Source organism: Phoca vitulina, unplaced genomic scaffold (assembly GCF_004348235.1).
Source record: "Phoca vitulina isolate PV1807 unplaced genomic scaffold, GSC_HSeal_1.0 scaffold13, whole genome shotgun sequence".
Classification (NCBI taxonomy): Eukaryota; Metazoa; Chordata; class Mammalia; order Carnivora; family Phocidae; genus Phoca; species Phoca vitulina.
This window is the reverse complement of record NW_022589716.1, coordinates 24,966,878-24,989,533: the sequence shown is the minus strand read 5'-3', so window position 1 is coordinate 24,989,533 and position 22,656 is coordinate 24,966,878. Positions and strand designations below refer to the sequence as shown.

At 41.3% G+C, this 22,656-nt stretch overlaps 1 protein-coding gene and 1 pseudogene across 2 annotated transcripts in view; both read left to right on the top strand.

The window, feature by feature from the left end:
• Positions 1 to 22,656, top strand: part of TAFA4 (TAFA chemokine like family member 4) — a 182,940-nt gene that overhangs the window by 93,324 nt on the left and 66,960 nt on the right. The window lies entirely within an intron of this gene.
• LOC116636709 lies at positions 3,087 to 6,278 on the top strand (annotated as a pseudogene).

The following is a 22,656-nucleotide window of genomic DNA, read 5'->3' as shown; positions in this document are numbered from 1 at the left end:
TCTAAAAATGAAAAATAAAAATGTTTTTTAAAAAAGGGATTGATAAGATGTTCGTTGAGAAAGGGAAAAAGAAAAATTCAAAAAAAAAAAAAAAAAGACATTTAAAAAAAAATTAACTTTGAAAGCCTACAGAATCATGGTAAAAAAGCCATGGATTCTATGTGCAGTATTCCCCTAGCTCTGGAGTTCTGCCGTTCTCATTGATCGGTAAACTTGGTCTTGTCTGGCTGTTCTCGCTGATCTTCTGGGGGAGGGGCCTCTTGCCGTGGTTCCCAAATGTCTTTGCTGGAGTCGGAATTGCCCCGTCCTTGCCTGGTCTGGGCTAAGTAATCTGCTCGGGTTTGCTCTCGGGAGCTTTTGTTCCCTGCAAGCTTTCCCTACAGCTTTGGAGGTGGAGAGTGAAAATGAGGGCCTCCCAATCTCCGTCTCGGAGGAACTGAGAACTCGGGGCCCCGCTCCTCAGTGAGCCCCCGAGAAAAGCCGTCAGTCACTCCCGTCTCCCTGGTCTCCGACCGCACTGCGTGCTCACCCGGCCTGTGACCAAGCGTTTCTATCTCTGGCATCCGACCCCGTGTGGAGTCTCTAAACCCAGCAGATCCCTGTGGTGCGCTCCTGTGCCTCTCCTCCCGGGGGAAGAAGGGGAGTCTCCCTGGATCTGCCGCTTGTTGGGTCCCTGCTGGAGGAGCAGTGGCCCGACTGTGCCGTGGATCACGGTTTATGGCAACCCTGAGCTGAGAGCCCGCGCCTGGGCTCCATCTCTGCAGCCAGCTTCCCTGTTCCGATACCTGGCAGCTCTGCCGCACTCAGGCACCCCCCGGTCTTTCTGTGACCCCGAGGGTCCCGAGACCACGCTGTCCTGCGAGGGTTCCACCCCCCGCTTAGCCACTGGAGTGACATCCCACAGCGGAGCCGACTTCTAAAAGTTCCGATTTTGTGCTCCGGGGCTCTATCACTTGCCGGTATTGGCCGACGGAGGCCCCTCCCCCACCGTCTATCCTCCCGAATATCGCCTCGGATTCACTTCTCTGCACGTCCTACCTTCCAGAAAGTGGTCGCTTTTCTGTTCAGAGAGTTGTTGCTATTCTTTTCTTTGATCTCCTGTTGAGTTTGTAGGTGTACAGAATGGTTTGATCCCTATCCAGCTGAATTCCTGAGACCAGACGAAATCTAGGTCTCCTAGTCCTCCACCATCTTTCTGTGTGCATAACTTTTTTTCATGGTGGACCCATCAGGGGTCACTCCCATTGTCCTTACATCTCAGCCCAGTGCCTCTGTGACTTTAGCTGATGGTCTCTCTGACCTCTGCCACTTCTAGCCAGTTGACAGAGTTGGTGTCCTTTAATTTTCCCCCTTTACTGTAACTCTCCAAAGACCAGGCACTCCTTTGCAACAAACTTCTAGAGTGAGGATCAGCTGATCTCAAAATTAATGCTTCTAATGGATTAACGTGAGGTTGGAAAGCAGAGTGGCAGGCCATATGTCAGGGAAAGAAGGAATTCAAATGATTTTTTAAGAGGCAGGGAGCATTTCTCAATATGAAAAGGTTGTGAATTGCATCTGAGTGTTAATGAAGCTTGAGTTGGTGCTGACTTTTTCAGGACCTCTGTGAAATATTTGCATGTATATCATGTAGTAAAACTTTCACTTCTGTCTTGACTATTAATATTTGTGCCCGAAGCCCTTTTTATTGTGAATTATTTGTTTGTTTTGGATGTTGTTTTCCTGTGTTCTCATGTGGTGTTCACATTATTCCCCATAATGATATTTTTTTTCTTTCTCAAAGCCCATGTTTTATTTATTTTTGTTTTTAAAATTCCAGTAAAACTAACCAGTAAAATTAACTTGACCAGGCCTTGGTGTATCTGTGATCCTGCTGTATCCGTATCCCTATTTCATTCAGATTTCTGCTTAAATATCACCTTTCTTGGCCACCCTCTGTTAAAAGTCTTCTTCTGCTGTCACTTTTTATCCCCTTACTATTTTTTTTTAAAACATTTTATTTATTTGACAGAGCACAAGCAGAGGGAGAGAGAGGGAGAAGCAGGCTCCCTGCTGAGCAAGGAGCCCGATGTGGGACTTGATCCCAGGACCCTGGGATCATGACCTGGGCTGAAGGCAGCCGCTTAACTGATTGAGCCACCCAGGCGTCCCTCCTTATTATTTTTCTACATAGAACTGACTTGCTATCTACATTTTAATCCATTAATTTGTTGATCATATGTGTCCTTTTGCTAGAGGATGGTCTCCTAGAGGGCAGGGTCTCCCGTCTGTTTTATTCACTACCGTAGCTCCATCACCTGGAGCAGGGATGTACAAGATACAACCCACAGGCCAAATCTGGCCCATAGCTGGTTTTTGTATTGCAGGAGAAGCAAGAATGATTTTTACATTTTAAAGGGTTAAAAAAGGGGTAAAAAAAAACCCTGAAGTAAAAATATGTGGCCCACAAAGCCTCAAATATTTCCTATATGGTTCTTTAGAGAAAACCTCTGCCAACCCCTGACCTAGAGCAGGACCTCGCTATGGAGCGGGCCCTGGATGGATATTTGTGCTAGGAGTGAATGTTATGTGGGTCCCTCAGTGTTGGACTCCCAATCTACCTAGAATGATGGCTTAACAAACCTCTGGTGTTCAGTAAAGTTCCTTGAATAAGGTCATGAACATATGAAAATGGATTCTTGTCACTGAAAACAATAATGGTGGTGAAGTAGTAGCTGAGAGGTAAGGCATTTAACCCCTGGACAGCCATGGAGTCATTACTTTGCAATAAACTACTGCTGACCAATGTTCTGGTGCTGTTTTCAGTATTTAAAAGAAAAATGATGGGGTGCCTGGGTGGCTCAGTTGGTTAAGCGTCTGCCTTTGGTTCAGGTAGTGATCCCAGGGTCTTGGGATTGTGCCTTGCAGTGGGCTCCCTGATCAGTGGAGAGTCTGCTTCTCCCTCTCCCTGTCCCACTACCCCTGCTTGTGCGCTCTCTCTCTCTCTCTCTCTCTCTCAAATATATAAATAAAATCTTTAAAAAAAATAAAAGAAAAATGTTAGTAACAATGGGCATGAATGAAGCTTTTGATTTTTGGCCCAACTCTACACGATATAAAAGCATACTCTTCAGTGTTTCCCAAGTGATGTTCCAGGATCACTTATGTCTGAATATCTTCAGGGGGTATTAGTTTAAAAAATTTGGATTGTTTGACCCCACCTCAGACTCATTAAATCAGAATCACTAGAGGGAAGCCTAAGGAGTTTCTATTTCCAACAAGCTGTATATGTGATTCTGATGTTCACTAAGGTATAAAATCATTGTTCTGAATCCAGCTATTGGCTAGAATGGTAGGAAGGGGAAGGTTGATATTGACCCAATCATTTTAGAGCAAGAATGCATCTGTCTCTTTTCTGGTTACTGTGGCACAAAGAACCATGAACAGCAAAGTCTCCCATGACACCCTGTACAAGGTGGTGCGGGAAGTCCTGCACGGGAACCAGCACAAGCCCTGGAAGTTTTTGGAAATGGTGGAGCTGCAGATCAGCCTGAAGAACTATGACCCTCAGAAGGACAAACACTTCTCGGGCACCGTCAGGCTTAAGTCCACTCCCCATCCCAAGTTCTCTGTGTGTGTTCTGGGGGATCAGCAGCACTGTGATGAGGCCAAGGCAGTGGATATTCCCGACATGGACATTGAGGCGCTGAAGAAACTCAACAAGAGTAAGAAATTAGTCAAGAAGCTGGTCAAGAAGTATGATGCCTTTTTGGCTTCAGAATCTCTGATCAAGCAGATCCCATGAATCCTGGGCCCAGGCCTGAATAAGGCTGGCAAGTTCCCTTCCTTGCTGACCCACAATGAGAACATGGTGGCCAAAGTGGATGAAGTGAAGTCCACCATCAAATTCCAGATGAAGAAGGTGCGGTGTCTGGCAGTGGCTGTTGGCCATGTGAAGATGACAGATGACGAGCTTGTGTACAACATCCACTTAGCAGTCAAATTCCTGGTGTCCTTGCTCAAGAAGAATTGGCAGAATGTCTGGGCTTTATACATCAAGAGCACCATGGGCAAGCCCCAGCGCCTGTACTAAGGCACAGTTCAATAAATCCTAGTGCTACTCTTAAAAAAAAAAAAAAAAAATGCATCTGTCATGGCTACACTCTATGGCCCTGTTTCCCAGCCTTCCATGTCAAAGGATTCACACTTGGGGATCTTGGTAAAATGTGCATTGACTCAGGTCTGGAGTGGGGCCTCAGATTCTGCTTTTCAAACCCACTGCTGGGTGATGCTGTTGGTCCCTGTTCTTGGATCATTTGGCATAACGCCAGGATTACAGCAGGAGTTGGCAAGTTTTTTCTCTAAAGGGTCAGAGAGCGAAAGTATGAGGCTTTGTGGGTCAAACAGCCTGTGACAACTGCTCAAATCTGCTGTTGGAGCATGAAAGCAGCTATAGATTATATACAAATGTCTGTCTTGATAAAACTTTGTTTACAAAAACAGATGGCCAGTTGGTTTTAGCCTGAGGGCCATAATTTTCCAGTCCTGGGTTAGAGAGTCATACCAATTATTATCACTGTTCTTTAGAAATATTCAGCACCTTCCATATGACAGGTGATTTGCTAGGTGCTTTCCTTCATCCTTTGTATCCTGGTATAATACACAAAACTAAAGATCTGGAAAGTTAATGAAGGAACTTCCTCAAGGATGCAAGGCAACCAGTTGGCATTGTCCAGACTTGAACCCTGACCTCTGGATTCCAAACTCCGTGTTTTTTTCTACTATACAAAGTGGGTTCCACACCAGCAATGAATCTCGCTTTGGAAATAACTTTTCTTTTTGAAGGGCAACTAGAATGTAAACTCCATGAGGGCAGGAATTCTTTTGTTCTGTGGTTTCTCTATCCTTACTACCTAGGAGAGTACCTGGAGCATAGTAGGTGCTCAATAAACATTTGTTGAATGAATGGTTAGTTTATGATTTGCCACTTCTAATGTTAGTGTTTTGTAGAAAGTGATTTTAAAGGTAAAGTAATTCAACCAATGATACAGTATAAGTCCTAGAAGCCAGATGTTGGTACATATAGGCTCCTTGGTACTCAAGATTCTTGGTACTCGGGCTGCTTCATATGCAGCAGTTCATTTACATTTGATAGGTACCATTTGCAGGGACCTACATTGTTCCCTGTGGCTTAAATAGTTAGGACCCCCTTTGAATTTTGATCCTTCAATTCCTTCTCAGTATTGTGTTTTGACAAACCACTCTGGTGGATGGAGGAATCAGGATTATTTCTGGGGCAAGAGATTCAAGATAAAAGCACCATTTTCTTGTGATGGGGAGTTCCTACAAAACACAGTCAACAGTGCGTTCTTATGCCAACAGTCAGAAGAGATAAGGGGCCCGACAGAGGGTAATACACCCTTTTCTTCTTTCTTCTCTGTAGTTGCTCATTTTAGAATACTTAATAAGATTTTAAAAATGAAATTTGCAGACCTTGCTGGAATGGTTTTTTTTTGTTTGTTTTTTTTGGGGGGGTAACAATATTGCATATTAGAAAACACTCTATAATTTGCAAGGGGTTCTTCTGACACAAAGGGAAGGGAAATTTTGTAGGTGTGTTTGAAGAATCACAAATTTTAAAGAGGGGTACATGAAGAAGACAAAATGACTGCCCATTTCAGGGCATATCAGGAATTTACTGAAGTAAAGATGCTGTTGAATGGCTGAGAGTCTGACTTTTGATCCTGAAGAAGGAAGAGGGAAGGCACAGCTGTGGAAGCGACAGGAAGACTAACTTGAGAAGACATATAGATTTCTTTATCATTGCTAAGCATTCCTACCCCCAGTGACCTAATTATGTTACCTGCAAGCCAACTTGGTACCTATGCAAGACTGCCACACAACATCGGGGCTTTGTAGTGAAACTTCCCACAAAAATGTTCTCTCTGTGCTATAACTTGAGCTAACTTCACGAATTTACCTTAGATGGAGAAATTTGCAATTTTGGAATTTTGGGGTTTGTTTATTCAAGATATTTATTATTATCAAGCCTTCTAGAGGCCACAGGCAAGGAAGAAAGACATTTGTATCATGTGCCTCCATCTCATTCATTTATTTGTTTAACCAATATTTGGGTGTTGTTGACTGTGTATCAGACAGTGTTCTCATTCTGGGGAAACAAAGTCTTTGTCCTCCAGGAACTTTTAATGCTAGCGAGTGGAGACAGACAATGAACAAACAGAAAAAGTAAATATCAGATGGTGATGAGTTCTAAGAAGAAAAATAACAGAGTCGAGGGATTGGGGGAGCAGGGTGCGTGTGAGCAAGGGTGCTGTTTCAAATGGGGTCATCGGGAAAGGTTTTACTGGGAGGTGCCATTTAGACAAAGACCCAAGGATGACTGGGAGCAAGTGTTCTAGGGGGAGGGTACAGCAAATGCAAAGGCTCTGAGGGAGGAGGGGAAGAAATAGGTAGTAAGGTTGGAGAGTTAAGTGGAATGAATATGGCAGGCAGTGGGGGATGTGGACCGTATTGGGCCTCGTAGGCCATTGTGAAGATATTGGCTTCTACCCTGAGTGAGGTGCGAAATCTTGGTGGGTTTTGAGAAGGAGGAGACATTTTCTGACTTGAACTTGAAAAGAATTACTCTGGCGGTGTGTTGATATGTGGGAGGGCCAGAGCAGAAGCATGGAGGCCGCTAAGGAGGCTGTTGAAATAATTCCTGGCAAGAAATAGGGGTGCTTTGGATGAGGGTGGTACCGGGAGATATGGTATTTGAATTGAGTAGATGCTGAATATGTGAAATGGAGCCAACACAACTTGGCTGACAGATGGACTGTGGATTGAAAGAAAAAGAGAGGGATCAAGGATGATGCAAATATTTTTTGGCTTGATCAGCCAGAAAGAAGGAGTTGCTGTTTCTGAGATGAGGAAGGATATGGGAAGAACAGGTGTGTGTGGAGTGGAAGGTGGATATCAGGAGTCGGATTTGGGATATGTTGAGTTGAAATGCTTATTAGCTACTCACATGAAGATGTCAAGAAGGCACCAGGATATAAATTGGTGAAGCTCAGGTAGGAGGATTTCGGTGATGATGGTGTAATAGCAGTTAGTATTATGTGCCTATTATTTGGGTTGTATGAGCACAGTAAAGAACATTCTTTACCATGTATCTGAACTCAGAACCAAGTAATAAATTAAAACAAAAATTATACAGGTAGAGAATTAAAATTTCAATGTTACTCCTGATAATGGCAGGAGTAAAGAATGTGGCCTTGGGTTCATGGCAGAGTGGACTTGCCCATACTCTACTCTTAAATCAGATGGGCTTATTTACCAGGCCTGGTTGGGGTGGGTTCCTTACTGCACAGACACAAGCAGATCAGAATGTTAGTGTACGTTCAGGTAAGCGGATCCTACCACAGGTGGGCCTTCCTTCTCTCTAAACTTGCCAATCAGCCAGTTGTGTAAGTCTTCCTTCCTCTTCTAGAGAGGGGTTCTTGAAGTCTGGGAGGAGAAGCCAGGGTGGTCATTAACTCTAATGAATTATGAGGAGTGGGGAATACATGTCTCTGCAACCCATCTGAGTGTTAGAAGCTTTATAATAATGGTTTCATGTAATCTTCATATTTTTATCATTGTTTTATAGATGAGGCACCTCAGACTTGAGGATGCCATTTACCTAAGATCTTGCAGCTTGGAATAGGAATACCTCAGTGTGCATTTGACACTAGTCTTGTATTCCTCGGCTATGTTTTGTAAAGAGATGAAAGCAGTTATCATTTTATTTTATTTTTTTTAGACTGTAGGCAGCAAAGTAGTTGTAGTTGTTGATGAAATTTTAAGAGTAGATCTCAGTTAAGGGAAACTTTTATTCAAAGTTGACAAAGGAATTAAGAAAAATAGCTCTTCCAAACAAATTAAATATTTACACACTGATTAAAAAGTTTGTGGACTGTTCATTCTTAACAGACTTATTTTAAGGAAAACTTCTTATTTTCACGTCTATTTACAAGTACCCGAATGCTTTAGTTACTCAAAATAATCTTTACATTGATGTTTCTACTGAGGCTTCTTAGACAGACATGCTACTATAACCTTGGGTGGTATGTTTCATACAGTTAGGTTTCAGTCATGCAAAGTTCTAGACTCTTTCTGGTATATATGCTGAATTTGCTCTTATTCTCAAGTCTTTGGAGCACTAGGTAACTTCCTTTAAATGGAACTCTTCTGAAATAATACATGACCTGTTATTTTATCTTACATCTGGTTGTTCTCGTAACATTACTGGGTAAAAAAGGTCCGAGTAGAAAAGGATTGAATCTTTAGAAGGAAGGTGTGTTTTCATTATTCTTGAGCCTCCTCAGACTGTTGATAATACTATACAGATCTTCCTTGACTTAAAATGGGGTTACGTCCTGATAAACCCATAATAAATTGAAAATATCATAAGCCAAAAACGTACTTAATACACCTAGCCTTCTGAATATCATAGCTTAGCCTTAAGCTGCTTAGCCTGCCTTAAACGTGCTCAGAACACTTAGATTAGCCTACAGTTGAGCCAAATCATGTAACACCAAGCCTATTTTAGAATAAAGTGTCAAATATCTCATGTAACTTATTGAGTACTGTTCTGAAAGTGAAAAACAGAATGACTGTATGGGTACAGAATGGTTGAAAGTGTATTGGTTGTTGACTCTTATGAATGCATGGCTGACTGGGAGCTGGGGCTGCCACTTCCCAGCATCACGAGAGAGCATCCTACCATATATTGCTAGCCTGGGAAAAGATCCAGATTCAATAATTCAATACGGTTTCTCCCGAGTGTGTATTGCTTTTGCACCATCTCTAAGTCACAAAATTGTAAGTAGAACCATCATGAGTGGGGGCCCATCTGCACTATGTCTCCTCTTCCCCTTTCTTTCCAGGTAATGCTTCACTACCCTATAGTACCCTCAAATGCAGATGAACACTTTTGCAGATGCATTTACATCATGTTATTTATTTTGCATAACACCCCTCAGAACTAACATTCATATTATCCATTTTTTTATGGACGAGAAAGCTTGGCATAATCAAGTAACTGTGGTTACACAGATAGTGACAGAGCTGGCTCCTCCAAGTAGGCTTTCTGATTCCAGGTTCAGTGTTCTGTTCCTCTCTCCCCTCTTCTCTGCAGCCCAAATAAAACGCTTCCCTGAACTACGCCATGATTTCTAGCCTCTGTGTTCTGTTCCTGCCCAGCAGTGCTCTCTCACCCTTCAAAACCCTCTTCATTCTGCAGAGCTCCTGCCTGTTCTGAAGGTCCTTCTAGTTTGATTTCTTATTAAGAGCCTCTTCACAATGTTGACCACCAGCCTGGGTCACTGGCCGTGTCCCTCCCTCTCTAATGGTCAGGTTTACACTGATCGATTTCTGCCTCCTCCCGCTTGCATCCCTTAGGTTGTAAACTGTTTGAGAGCGGGGATGGGCCCTTCACCACGTTCCCAGTAGAATCCAAAAGAAAGCCTTGACCAGAAGGGCAGAACTGGTCGTTGAATGCGCCTGAGATATCCTGGAGAAGGGCTCACAGAGAGTGAAAGGCCTTCCCTTCAAGGCTGGGTTTTCATTCTTATGAGTTATGGGGAGGGATAAAGAAGCTGCTAAGTGAGCCTTTCCTTTTTGCTTCCCCCTACTCTGAAGTATGTCCAGTAAGGTAAGGTTAATACTGGATAAATAAAAATAAAATTCTGGACTGACTGGGGACATGGCAGTGAAGGCACTAGGCTCCCAAAAGCCTCAAAAGAAAGCATTAAACTTTGCATTCAAGGCTAAGTGAGGGCAGGTCTAGAGAATGTAGGACAGCAAGTCTGGAGGACAAAGGATAGGGGGATATTGAACGCGCAAAGAGCTCACACATAATAGGCATCCCAAAGTAGCTCTTGTTAGAGGCTGGTGGCTAAGAGGACCGAGTCCTGTTTCTGTCCCTTGCTGGCTTTGTGACCTTGAACTCTGAACTTAAAACCTCAAAATTCTCGATTCTGAAGATACTTTTTTTTCTTCTAAGTTTTTATTTGAATTCAAGTTAGTGAACATATAGTGTAGTATTGGTTTCAGGAGTAGGATTTAGTGATTCCTCACTTACATAAAACACCTAGTGGTCATCCCAGCAAGTGCCTTCCTTAATCCCCATCACCCATTGAGCCCAACCCCCACCCAAGTCCCCCCCCCAGCAACCCTCCATTTGTTCCCTATAGTTAAGAGTCTCTCTCAGAGAGTTTGCCTCTCTGTTTTTATATGCTGAAGATCATTTCAAACTCATTTGATTGTTTTACCAGGTAAAGCATAGCTGGAAATAGGGTTAGTGTGGTAGACAGAATAAGGTTTCCCAAAGAGCTCCACATCCGAATCCCTGGAAGCTGTGAGGGTTACTTTACGTGGCAAAAGGGGACATGGCAGGTGTGGTTAAATTAAGGATTTAGAGGTAGGGAGATTGTCCTGGATGAGTCGGGTGGGCCCCATGTCATCACAAGGGTCTTTATGAGTGAAAGGTGGATGCAGGAGTGTCAGAAGCAGAAGGAGATGTGATGTCAGAAGTAGAGTGATGTGGAGCTTGATGGGCCATGAACCAAGCAACGTGGGCATCTGGTAGAAACTTGAAAAGGCAAGGAAATGGCTTCTCTCTGGAGCCTCCGGAAGGATTGTGGCTCTGTCAATGCTGATTGTAACCCAATTAGACTCATTTTGGACTTCGACATGCAGAGTAATAAAATAATGTTTGTATTGTTTTAAGTTGCCAAATTTAAAGTAGTTTGTTATGGCAGTAATAGGAAACAAATACAGTAGGTATTAAAAAATGATCTGGGTGGTAGCTACTGTTCCTATTTTTTGAATAACTTAGAGCAGCCACGGAGCCTCTCCCGGCTTCAGTTTCTTTCCCGGTCCTGAGAACTGTCCCCGTACCACATCACCGGTGTTCTTTCTCTGAGCCATGGGCCCCTTTTGGCAGGATATTACGTATGGATTATGTTTTTTTTTTTTTTTTTTTAAAGATTTTATTTATTTGACAGAGAGACACAGCGAGAGAAGGAACACAAGGCAGGGGGAGTGGAGAGGGAGAAGCAGGCTTCCCGCTGAGCAGAGAGCCCGATGTGGGGCTCGATCCCAGGACCCTGGGATCATGACCTGAGCCGAAGGCAGACGCTTAACGACTGAGCCACCCAGGCGCCCCTGGATTATGTTTTTAATTCACAAAATAAAATCAGCACTACAACAAAGGAAACACATTTTTTTAAAAAAATGTAACATTTACCATCTTAACCATTTTTTTTCCATTCTGATTTTATTATTTTTAAAATAAGCTCTAGGCCTGGTGTGGGGCTTGAACTCATGACCTTAAGATCAAGAGTTGCATATCCTACTGACTGAGCCAGCCAGGTGCCCCCAGGAAATGCACTATGTTTTTAATTCATAAAATAAAATCAGTACTACAACCAAGAAAACCCGTTATATTGAAATACAGTTATCCAATATTTTAAAAAGTGTGATGTAAGGTGGTATTTGAACTTCAGTAACGCATTTAAAAAGCTCTTGGGGCAGGCCTCATAACTACTGTAACTTTGAAGTAGGAATGCACGTGAACGATATCCTAGCACATCTGGCACAATTGAAATGTGAGATGAGAATATCCATGATTTCTTTTGGTGACAGAAATCGTCAGCACAGCTGATAGTATTGTGTTCCATTGACCGTATTCATCGTTGACGTTGCTGCTACATTCAGTGTGAGATTAGTGGAATAAAGATGTAACTTGTCCCCACTCAAGTTCACTTACCCTGTTCCCCACCCCCCACCTCCCACCAGTTCTGACTGTGCGCCCCTCGGTGTGAATTCAGGTGTGAATCCCTGACAAGGGGCATTATGAAAAGACAACAGGAAGGGTGGTGAACCCCCAAGACCTTAACTCTTAAGAGTCAGTGAATATCTTCTGTAAATTCTTCGGGGTTGAAGGGGTGATAGGTTTGAGAGGACAAAGCAATGACTGCCCTGCTTCATTTGCAAAAGGTCAAAGCCAGTCTCATAAACCCAGCTGAGTTGATGGGGCCTTGAAACATTTGTAAAAACAAACTGAGCAGGAGAGAAGAGCTGGCAAGTAAACAATTTTATGGTAGGGTTAGGGAGGTGAGTGTGAAATTAATTCCATATTAGCAAAGCATTCTAACACAACAACAGGAATGAAAAGCGGTGCAAGAATTTCAGTGCAGTTGCCTCCTAGAGGTAATTTTGGGTAAATAGCAGCAGTTAGCAACATTTTCTTGACCGAGAAGGAGTCAGAAGGTCCACTAAATTGTGCTGACCATTTTCCCTGAGCCATATACACAAATGAGCTTCAGTCGGAGTTCATAAGACAGTTGCTTATTTGATAGCTTATCAAACAGCTCATTGAGTGAGGATTTTAGGCTTAAATCTGGCGCACTGCGGTGCACATAGTAGGCATGCAGATGTTTGTGATACTGGCTTGACTTAATATTTTACATCCTCCTCACCCTTGGGATTACATTTTTTTTTTTTTTAAGTCAGTATTTGTTTTCACTGGAAAATTTGGAAAGACAGCTATGGCAGCCACAAGAAACCAAGTAGCCTTCCAGAGCTTTCCACACCTGCCATATAAATAAAGTGAGCATTTAATAAGTGAGCATAAAATAATACATTTTTATTTTGTTAACATGAGGCTCAATAGGATTGTAAAAATTAATACCAGTAGAGGTTTTCCACAGGCAGTTTTCATCACAGATTTACTGGAGGAGCACTCTCAAATATCTCTGTAAGTGATGGATTTGACAGCTGTGTCTTTAAATAGAAGACAGAGAGCTGTTAGGTACTTACCATGGTTTAAACATGTCAATATTTTCTCATTTTTCTTCTGGATGAAAAGTGGTATATGGGCAAAACACCTGAATGAAATGTAGTTATCGGGAATGTGCCCTCATGGCCTTCCTCTTTGTGGAAAGATTTAACATTCAGGGTGGCGGTGGGGTTTATCGTTGGGGCGATATGTGAAGAACTCACGTTAATTCATAACGCATATCTTCCAAGACTTGTTTTCTCCCGGGGAAAAAAAAAAAAAAAGGTTAACTTCACGGCTCATAAATCTACAGCCGTCCTATCTTACTGTTGCTTTGATGCTGTGTTTATTTCCTCCATATTATCTTGAATAGCTCTGAGTTTGTGCCCAAATGAACAGCATGGTATATATTTTGGCAGTAGTTCAAAAGTTACCGATTTTTGACCATGTTTTTCAGCGTCACTGGATGTATGGATGACATTATTATGGAATTAAAAATAATTTTAATTCGTAAGTATTGACTGTGAAAGCTACAGCACAATAGTGAGTAACATAATTTGTGAATCAGTTTCCACAGTACTAAAAGAGTCAGTGGGTGTCCGCAGATCAGCTAAATTGGCACCTTCCTGTGGTGCAGTGTGAGCAGTTTGTAGTTTTCCACGGCTCACCAACTATGAAATGAAGTTCTTCATGTTTTGCTTAATTGCGGAGGGTTTGCATTGCTCCTAATTTTGTACGTGTAGTGGGATTTTAATACCGCATATCTCATGATTTTAAATTTGTCGATCTCAAAACTGCGAAACAAACCCAGCCAAATTATATTAGTAACAAAACATATTTCTAGACAAATAACTACAATCCCTATACTGTTAGAGTGCACTTTAAATTCATGTCCAATTTATTTTGTTGTACTAGAATTTAATTGCATTGGTAAACTAAATTCACAAACTGGCAATCCGAGAGACATTATTGGTTCTGATGTATACTGATCAACAGTTCTTTCAGGGTTTCGACTTGGAGTTGAAAATGTTCAAATCCACTGCTATCATCATATTAGAACAGAATACCAATAAGTGGCTTGTTGCCGACCATGAAACCTGTACTCTAGAGGTATGAGGGTATTGCTAGGAAGTGTTCACTATGCAAGCTGATTCATTTATTAAAGATTTTAATACTGTTTGAAAATATTTGTTGTTTCTTCTCTCCCTGCCTCACTGACATCATGTTTGGTCATATGGTTTGCTTCAGCCAATGAAATATGAGTGGAAGTGACACATGGGCCTTCTGAGCTAAAGCTTCCTTAAATCAGGAATCCTCATGTTCTCTTTTCTTTCTGTCACGATGAGCAGCAGTTTCAAGATGAAGGCACTCCCTTGATTTGTGTCCTAGAATGAAAATGACAAGGAGCCAGAAGCAGTGTTGATTTGTATTGGACATTTGACATAAGTGAGAAGTAAATCTTTGTTGTAAGCCCCTGAGATTGTGGGGCTGCTTGTTATTGTAATGTAATAGACCCTATTTGGACTACTGTGTCATACTTAATGGCTCCCTCTAGGTTTTTAGAGGAAGAAATGATCACTTAGGACTTCTGAATAAGGAATTTGTGTTGAGCCATAAGGGAAAAATAAAGGGTTTAGAATTAGAGGTGGGAATGGGCTTTGCCATGGGGAAACCAGAAGTCAAAGGTATGAAGATGAGATTTGGGATGGCTTGTGACCTATTTAGGGAAAAGTAGAGATTAGGGTGGCTCATTCAGTGGGCTTGGGTAGGCAGAAAATTTATTTTAGGAGTATAGGTTGGGTCTAGATTGTGAGTACATTAAGGTAACTTGGGACTTCGGAAAGCTTTTGAGTAAGACAAAGATAATAGTAATGATCATTTTAGGATGATTATCATGGTAGCTGGATAGATACACGGGTCATGGAACAGGGAACAAGAGGTGTTTGCAGTGGTCTGACCGAGGTGGAGGGTTGAAGGCCTAGCGCCAGCTGGAAGCTGTGGTTGAAAGGGCCATTTTCAGAGGCTTGCTCATAGATGTGAATGGTTCTGTGTTGGAATACTCTCCTTCTCCTGTATGTTCCTTCTTCTCCATTCTGGCTGGTTTCAACCCCATCAGATCCAATTCTCTTTTTTTCTAACAAATATTTTTCAGCACCTCTTTTACTGTTTTAAGCCAAAATTCGCAAGTAATACTATCTACGTATGCACATAAAGAAAAACGCTCCACTGCAATGTCTTACTCTGTTATAAAGGATGAAACAAAAAGGAATAGAATGCTCTATAGTTCAATATGTAAATTCTCAGGCATGACAACACCAGAGGACATGATACTTTAGCTTCGGATGCAAATCAGCAGAGGTGTGTTAAGTCGGGGAACTTAACACAGAGCAGTCCTGTGTAGGTGGTAGGTCTACCTGAAATGGTGAGTATCTCTTGCTAAAGCTCTGAACAAAACAAAACAGTCCTTCCTAGATTGACATGTTAGTGCGCTCCACCTTTATATGCAGAGTCAGCCTTTAAGTCCTGGTAGTTACAAACAGATTTTCACCTAAATGAATGTCCTGCAGGGTATTAAAACTCCTGTAGATCGCAGGACAATTCTTCTCTGTGCAGGACTTCAAGAGTATTGCAAGATATCAAGCATCATTGTCTATCCAATTCCTGGGACAACCTGAAATGCCCCATATATTTCCAAAGTGTCTACTGATGGACAGTCTGGCTCTGAGTTGGGAATTATTGCTGCTCTTCATCATTGCTTCTGCTCACTCACTGTTTCTGCCGTCTTATAACATCAGCTAGCATTTGCCTTTAATAAGACCTCCCTGTCCTCCTTACAGAAAGACAGCCATCATAAACTCTCAGCTTCAGCTGCCGTTGCTAACTGCCTTATCTCTTGCTCATCTTTAGTTCAAATTCAAGGAGCGGAAGAAGATCAACTCAGCTTGGTGGTTTTTTTTTGTTTTGTTTTGTTTTTTAATACCAGACCATAGGTCTTACTCACTAGCCAGCCTATTGGTTAGCTACTCTAGACCAGTCAGTTGTAGGAAATGAGGCACAAGATCGTGGAGAATTGAATGCGGGCTGAGAGAGCGAGTAAGCAGGTGTTGTGATTGACATGGCTGATGGGCTCAGCTCTTCCTGTCCATCACTAAGGTGGAAGCACAGTGAGTGTGGGGACTTGATTTTGTTCACTCTCCTATTCTCAGCTCCTAGAAGAGTTTCTGGTACTTGTTAGCATTCTTTAAACAACGATGGAATGACTATCGATGACATTTGTGTATCATCAGTCTTGTGCATTCTTGGTCGAATCTTGCATGCAAGGCTTATATCCTCTTGGCCAAGTCCTGGATGGTAAGCTTTTTATAATAAAAGCTGAACCACAGAATATATAATACATGGTTTAGGTATATAAGACAGAATAACGAACTAAATGGCTGGGGCTTATTTGTTCTTCCTTAGAAATGTCACTTGAAGTAAAATATTTTTCTTGTTTGATGCCTTTGACAGTTGTTAAAGCAGACAAGTGTAATGTGTGGGAACCAGTAGAAGAGTGTCTTCTACCAACTAGTGAATTTGAGGAAAACCATTTTTCTTTTTACGTGGAAAGAAAATACCATGTCACAGACTTTACTGAAAGGGTTTTTCTCTGCCTCCTGATCACCAAGGCATAAACTATAAAATGAAATGCTGCCCAGGTCACTGGCGCACTGCTTTTCTGCAGTGTTCAGAATGTTATCATGTGCTTAAGGTCACCCAAATTCAAGATACTGTGTACCCAATTGGTTGTTTGTGAGTTATTTTCTAATACTTATATATTTTATATGTAACTAATGCCCTTTATGTATTGACTTATCCAGAGACCGCGTTCTTAGGTAGTTTCTTTAAAGCATTTGCATTGAATTCATGTTTCTTGAAGAAGGGGGATAGACGTTTTCTACGCATGGTTTAATTATATAAATGTTTGAGAAAAACAAAACAAAACAAAAAGTAAAGACCCTTGAAGGCTCTCACCTTCTTGAGGGCAGGAATCTTATCTGTTGGTACCATGAGTCCTATCCCTCTTTTTTTTTTTTTTTTTGAGTCCTATCCTCCCCCACTCCCCCCGCCCCCCTTACTGATCCTAAGGAAAAACAAACAGATGAGGCAGAGAAACATCAAAACACCAGCTATACCTCTGGTAAAACAGGATTAGAGAATGAGGTTCAGACCTCCAGCTCAGATAGATGTGTTGATACTTCTCTCCCCACCCTGCGTCTCCTCCCTGGGACTCACCCATGGCCAAACAGTTCCCTAGTTATCCATGTAACCCAACATGGCAGATCCTGGCCTTTCTCATACCCCTTGAACACTGGAAGGCCACATCAACACAGCAGTTGTGAACAAATCAACTTTGCCTAGGACAGATTTGGGGATCAGGGATGTTGGACTCTCATCATTGTACCTGTCAAATGAATATCTCCTTCTCCCATTTAGAGGAGTGCAAGAAGGCAGCAGTTTCAAACCAATTCTGTAGAAACACAGGGAAAGGAGTATTTTCTGTCATTCATCTCTGTATCTGTGGTTCTCTAATACAGTACATAATAGGCATTAACGAGGAGATGGATGGATCTCACATGTATTTATTTATTCAAGCCTGTAGAGAATATTATGACTGTAGCAACAGTAGATAGGAAATGAGCTACCTTTGTAATTCAGCAATGAAGAGAATTTTCAATGAAGATCTTTTTGGATAGCATTTCAGGTATTCAGTTAGGTAGATAGGAGCAAGGAAAAAAGTCACAGTACCTAGAGAAGGGGGAAAGTTATACTTAAGCTAAAGCAAACCATCCCATTAGGTTGTCCATTGCATTGTTCAGCTCTTTATCTTAAGAGTAAGCTGGGATTTTGACAGCAAGTTGTCAAAGAAAGCACTTGAAGTTCTAGCTCAAGTTCTGTATTGTGCAAATGTGGTAATTTAATTGGAAGAAAAAGGCTAACTTCCTTGTCATGTAACCTTTAACAATGAGGTTGCCACGTGGTCACTGCAGCATGGAAAAGCTGGCTGATGTCTCTGATGTTCTACTGTGCTTGGAAATCAGACTATGGGGAAAGGATTCTCATTCTTCTGGATGTGTCAGTCTGTTCTCTCTATGCTCTGTGTTGTTCAACACTGTTGTGTTTTGGCTGCTCTTCAATGCAGAGTACTTCTGGAGCTTACATATTTATGATAACTTCAGGCCATCTGCTGCTCAACTACTATCAGAACGAAGCACAATTTTCAACTTAAATACAGTCCTCCTTATTGCACCAAAGCGCTTTCCATAGTATTTATTTTCTAATGCACTAGATTTTGTTGTTCTGAACTTACATTGTTATTACTTGCTTCTTTTCTAAGAAAAGAACTATCCTTCCTGCCAGGAAAAAAAATTCACCAGGCTGCCTTTTATTTCTGGGCCAATGTACAGGGCTCTAAACATGACAAAGATTCATTTTGACCTTCTGATTTAGCATGTAAATTAGGATACTTGAAGCAGAAGGCTCCATATTTTCTTCTAGTTCGTGTGTAATGCCAACAGATTGGCATAAATCAAAATGGAACACTTACAAAGCAGATACCATTTATAAAATGTCAATTAGAGAAGGAAAAACTGCATATAAAAGTTATCTAACTGGTGATATCAATTAGAATGGTTTTCTCTGTTGCTTAATACCACTATTATCATTTTGCAATAGGGTGAGAACACAGTGTATTCTCCCTTCTGTTATTTTGAAAAACCTCTTGAACAAATGTGTCTATCAATATTCCTTAGTTGCATTTACCTGCAAAAAACCCCTGAAGATCCCAGTGGTTGTTTTGCATCTTGTACCTATAAACACCGTAGATTTCTGGACTCTGGGGGAAAAACTGCATGGAATTTTGTATAAATAATTTCAATGATTAGAGGAACAGGTCAGTATGGCCTTTGGGCCAAATCTGGCTCACTGCGTCCTTTTGTAGGGCCCATGAGCTAAGAATATTCTTTAAATTCTTAAATGGTCACTTTAAATGATTATTTAGGCATGGATATGATAGTGTTTATTCTGCTGCTTGACCCTCAAAGCCTAAATATTTATTGTTTGGTCTTTTGAGAAAAAGTTTGCCAACTTCTGATCTGGATTATGGTAATAAGACTTTGCCTAACTGAATTGTGGTGATAAATAGGTGGTAGGTATAAAAAGGTCTTTAGGGGCCACATTCATGTTGTTGTCAATAGATACTTGACGTAAGCAGAATACCATTGTAGCTTGTGCTGTGAATGGAGAAGCTTTAAGAACTAAGAAACTTCTTAATCTAACAATCTAAAAAGCTTCTTTCTTTTTCGCTCTTTATTTATTTAAATTAATTAACATATAATGTATTATTAGTTTCAGAGGTAGAATTTAGTGATTCATCAGTTGTATATAACACCCAGTGCTCATTACATCACGTGCCCTCCTTAATGCCCATCATCCTGTTACCCCATCCCCCCACTCCCCTCCCCTCCAGCAACACTCAGTTGGTTTCCTATGATTAAGAGTATCTTATGGTTTATCTCCTCTGTTTTCATCTTGTTATATTTTTTCCTCTCTTCCCTATGCTACTCTGTTTTGTTTCTTAAATTCCACATATGAGTGGAGTCATATGATAATTGTCTTTCTCTGATTGACTTATTTCGCTTAGCATAATACCCTCTAGTTCCATCCACATTGTTGCAAATGGGAAGATTTCATTTTTTGATGGCTGAGTAATATTCCATTTCTCAATACATTTTTCACGTAAGCCACTGAACAGCCATCAGGAGAAAAGAGATTGGGTTGGTTTCCTACTCGGAATTCCCCAAAAGGCTGCAGCAACATTCATAGGGATTCCAGAGCTCATTCATAGCTACAAGGTGATGGTCAATTAAATAAAGACAATAAAACAGGGATGCATCAGCAAAACATTAATTCTTCTTAATATTTTGGCCAAGAGGGACATGGGTGTGAGTTTCACTTGGAAATCTACATGCCAATAATAGGAGATTTAATAAATAACATTTTCATGTACTAAATGCATAAAAATAAAATTAATGACCCTGGCATAATGGGTGACCTTTTCTGGAACTTAAATGCAGAACAGGTCTGGCTGTGAAACTCTAGAGTCCTAAGGGAGTGGTCACACAAATCAGTGGTGGTCTCTTTCGTACCAGGCAGCTGTGACCATTCAACACTTGAAAGCCCAATTAGCTTTGCAACTGTTGAAAAGTAGGCATCTGTGCCTTTCCCCTCGGATGCTTGCCACATACCCATGGCTTTGGTGACAAAGCTGATGTCCCATGTTTTTGATCTTAGAACTTTGCCCCCTCAGCCTATTTTCAATTCCATGTCTCATTAATGATGATTCCAACACATATTTCATGTGCTCTGGTTCTCATTAAATTTGTGGAATATGTACCTGGCAAAAGAACTTGCTTTTCTTCCGCTCTTTAAGTTTTGACAAGCTTTCAAACACACCTTAATGAAATTCTTCAAAAGTGGCCTCTCCATTCTGGTGCCAGGCCCTGGAGAGCTGAGAAGCAAGTGTGGGGAAAACCTGTTGGAGGTGAGTGTGAACAGTGAGGCAGGAAAGTTACTCTTTATGAGGTTGGGCAGGTTGCCTAGCCACCGTGGCTCCATTTTTTCATATAAGCAGAACTGCGGGGCCATGATTGACTCTATGGTTCCTTATGTTTTGAAAAGTTTCATTCTGTAATTGGCTCTATACCACAAACTTAATTGCTCAGAACACACAATTTTATCATCATTTTACAATTCCAAAGGTAAGAAGTTCTAAAATCAAGGTGGTTGGAAGGGCTGGTTCTATCTGGAGGCTCTGGGGGTAAATCCGTATCTTTGTCTTTTCCAGCTTGTAAGGACTATCCTCATTCCTTGGCTATGGCCTCTCATTACTCTGCCTCTTCCCCATCTACTTCCCTTGTCACATTGCCTTCTCTCCGACTCTGAGCCTCCTGCCTTCCTCTTAGAATGACCCTGTGACTCCATCGAACCCACCTGAATAATCCAGACTGTTCTCCCCATTTCAAGATACTTATTCACACCTGCAAAGTCCTTTTGCTAGGTAAGGTAATATATTCACAAGTTGTGAGAATTAGGATGTGGATATTTGTTTGCCAGGGCGGGGGGTGAGGGGGCGGAGAGGGGAGAAGTTGGTTTTATTTTGTCTACCAAGTATTCCTAACATGTCTCTGTTCAAAAACCCTTCAAAGGTCCCTGTTGCCCAGAACATAAAGTATTTTTAAGATGCATCTTTCTTTTTAAAACAAATAAGGACTGCAATAAAACAGATAATTTCCTTTTTACCCTGATTACAAGGAAGCTCAGCTCCTATTTAAGCTTAATCACAATAACTTTGCTGATATTGACATATTTTATTATTTTCCTTGGTCCCATTTTATTTTGTATGATTTAATTTTACTTGTTTTGCTTTTCTGAAAAAGGCAATGTATGATTTTATTCTGTTTATATATACAGAACAAAAATATATAATATATATTAATATATATATTAAATATTGTGTAGCACCCTTCATTTTGGAAGTAGTAAGGTATCTGAACCCTAAAATCAGGTTTTTGTTTTTCTACAATTTGACCATTTTTTATTTTTTTTATTTTTTCAGCTTCATCCCCTAATCAATGGCTATAACCTTCCCCGCAATGAGCATGTAGTTTATTTAGGGTCTGCAGCCTTTATAACATTGGTCATATAGGTTCTTATTTTACTTAGGTTTCTTTCCAAGTGGCAGTAACTTATCCAATGTGTCCCAAGCCAAAGAATATGGTGACTCTTATGAAGACATAACTTGCTCTCATTATAGCCTGATGGACCTTCCAACAATAGCTCTAGGATTCAGTTTCTGTCTATCTTTTGCCTCTGCTTTCCTCTGGATTTGGCCCCATGTGGTGGCAAGATGACAGTAGTAGCTCAAGCCTTCTACCCTTGTGAGTTTCAGTGTTCTGGGATAGAGCAATAAACTCATCAGTTGGGTGTAAGACCCAGTTAGCTCTAACTGGGTCTGCTTGGGTAGGGCTGAGTCATGAACTCCTCATCAGCAAACCAATTATTGTGACCAAAGGCAAATGCAAGGCAATGACATCTTAGATTTGGGTCATAGGATTTGTACATGGAGCTGGAAGGTAGGACTCTACCTCTGCTACAGGGCTGAGCATGGGAAAGGAAGGGTCTTGTACTAAAGGAAAATCAGGCTGTTACTAGCATTGAGCTAACGGATGCTGGGTAGCCCAAAGCTCACAACTATAGACGCTGTTCCCATCTACGATGCTTTCTGTCCTCTCTGTTATTTGTATCTGCAACTATTCTTCAAAGTCTAGTTAAAATTTTTTTTAATCTCTCTTCTGAGAGATTAAAAAATACATATCCTTCCTGCAGAAATCTCTGCATAGAATCATCTTTAATTTATCTGATTATCTGTGGAATCCATTCTTTCATTTAACAAACATATAAAGCATATTCACCTCTCAGACCCTGTGTGCTGAGTACAGAAATGTCGATCATTTGCTCTGAGGGAATTGGAATGTGGAGGGGCAGACTGGCCTTTCACAGGTAATTGTAGGCATGATGAATGTTACCACTTAAGAGGCGATGGGAGAGTTGAACAGGAACAGTTAGTCAGGAGGTTCTGAGAGGTCTTCCGTGCAGAGGTGTTATTTAACATGAATCGTGGAATAACCTTGACACAGGTCAGGAGACTTTAGAATAAGCTGAATGGAATATTGAAGATTGAAGGAAGTAGAAAGGCCCAGAAACTTTTTTTTTCCTTAGAGAGTGAGTGCATAAGTGAGGTGGGGGGGTGAGTGTGG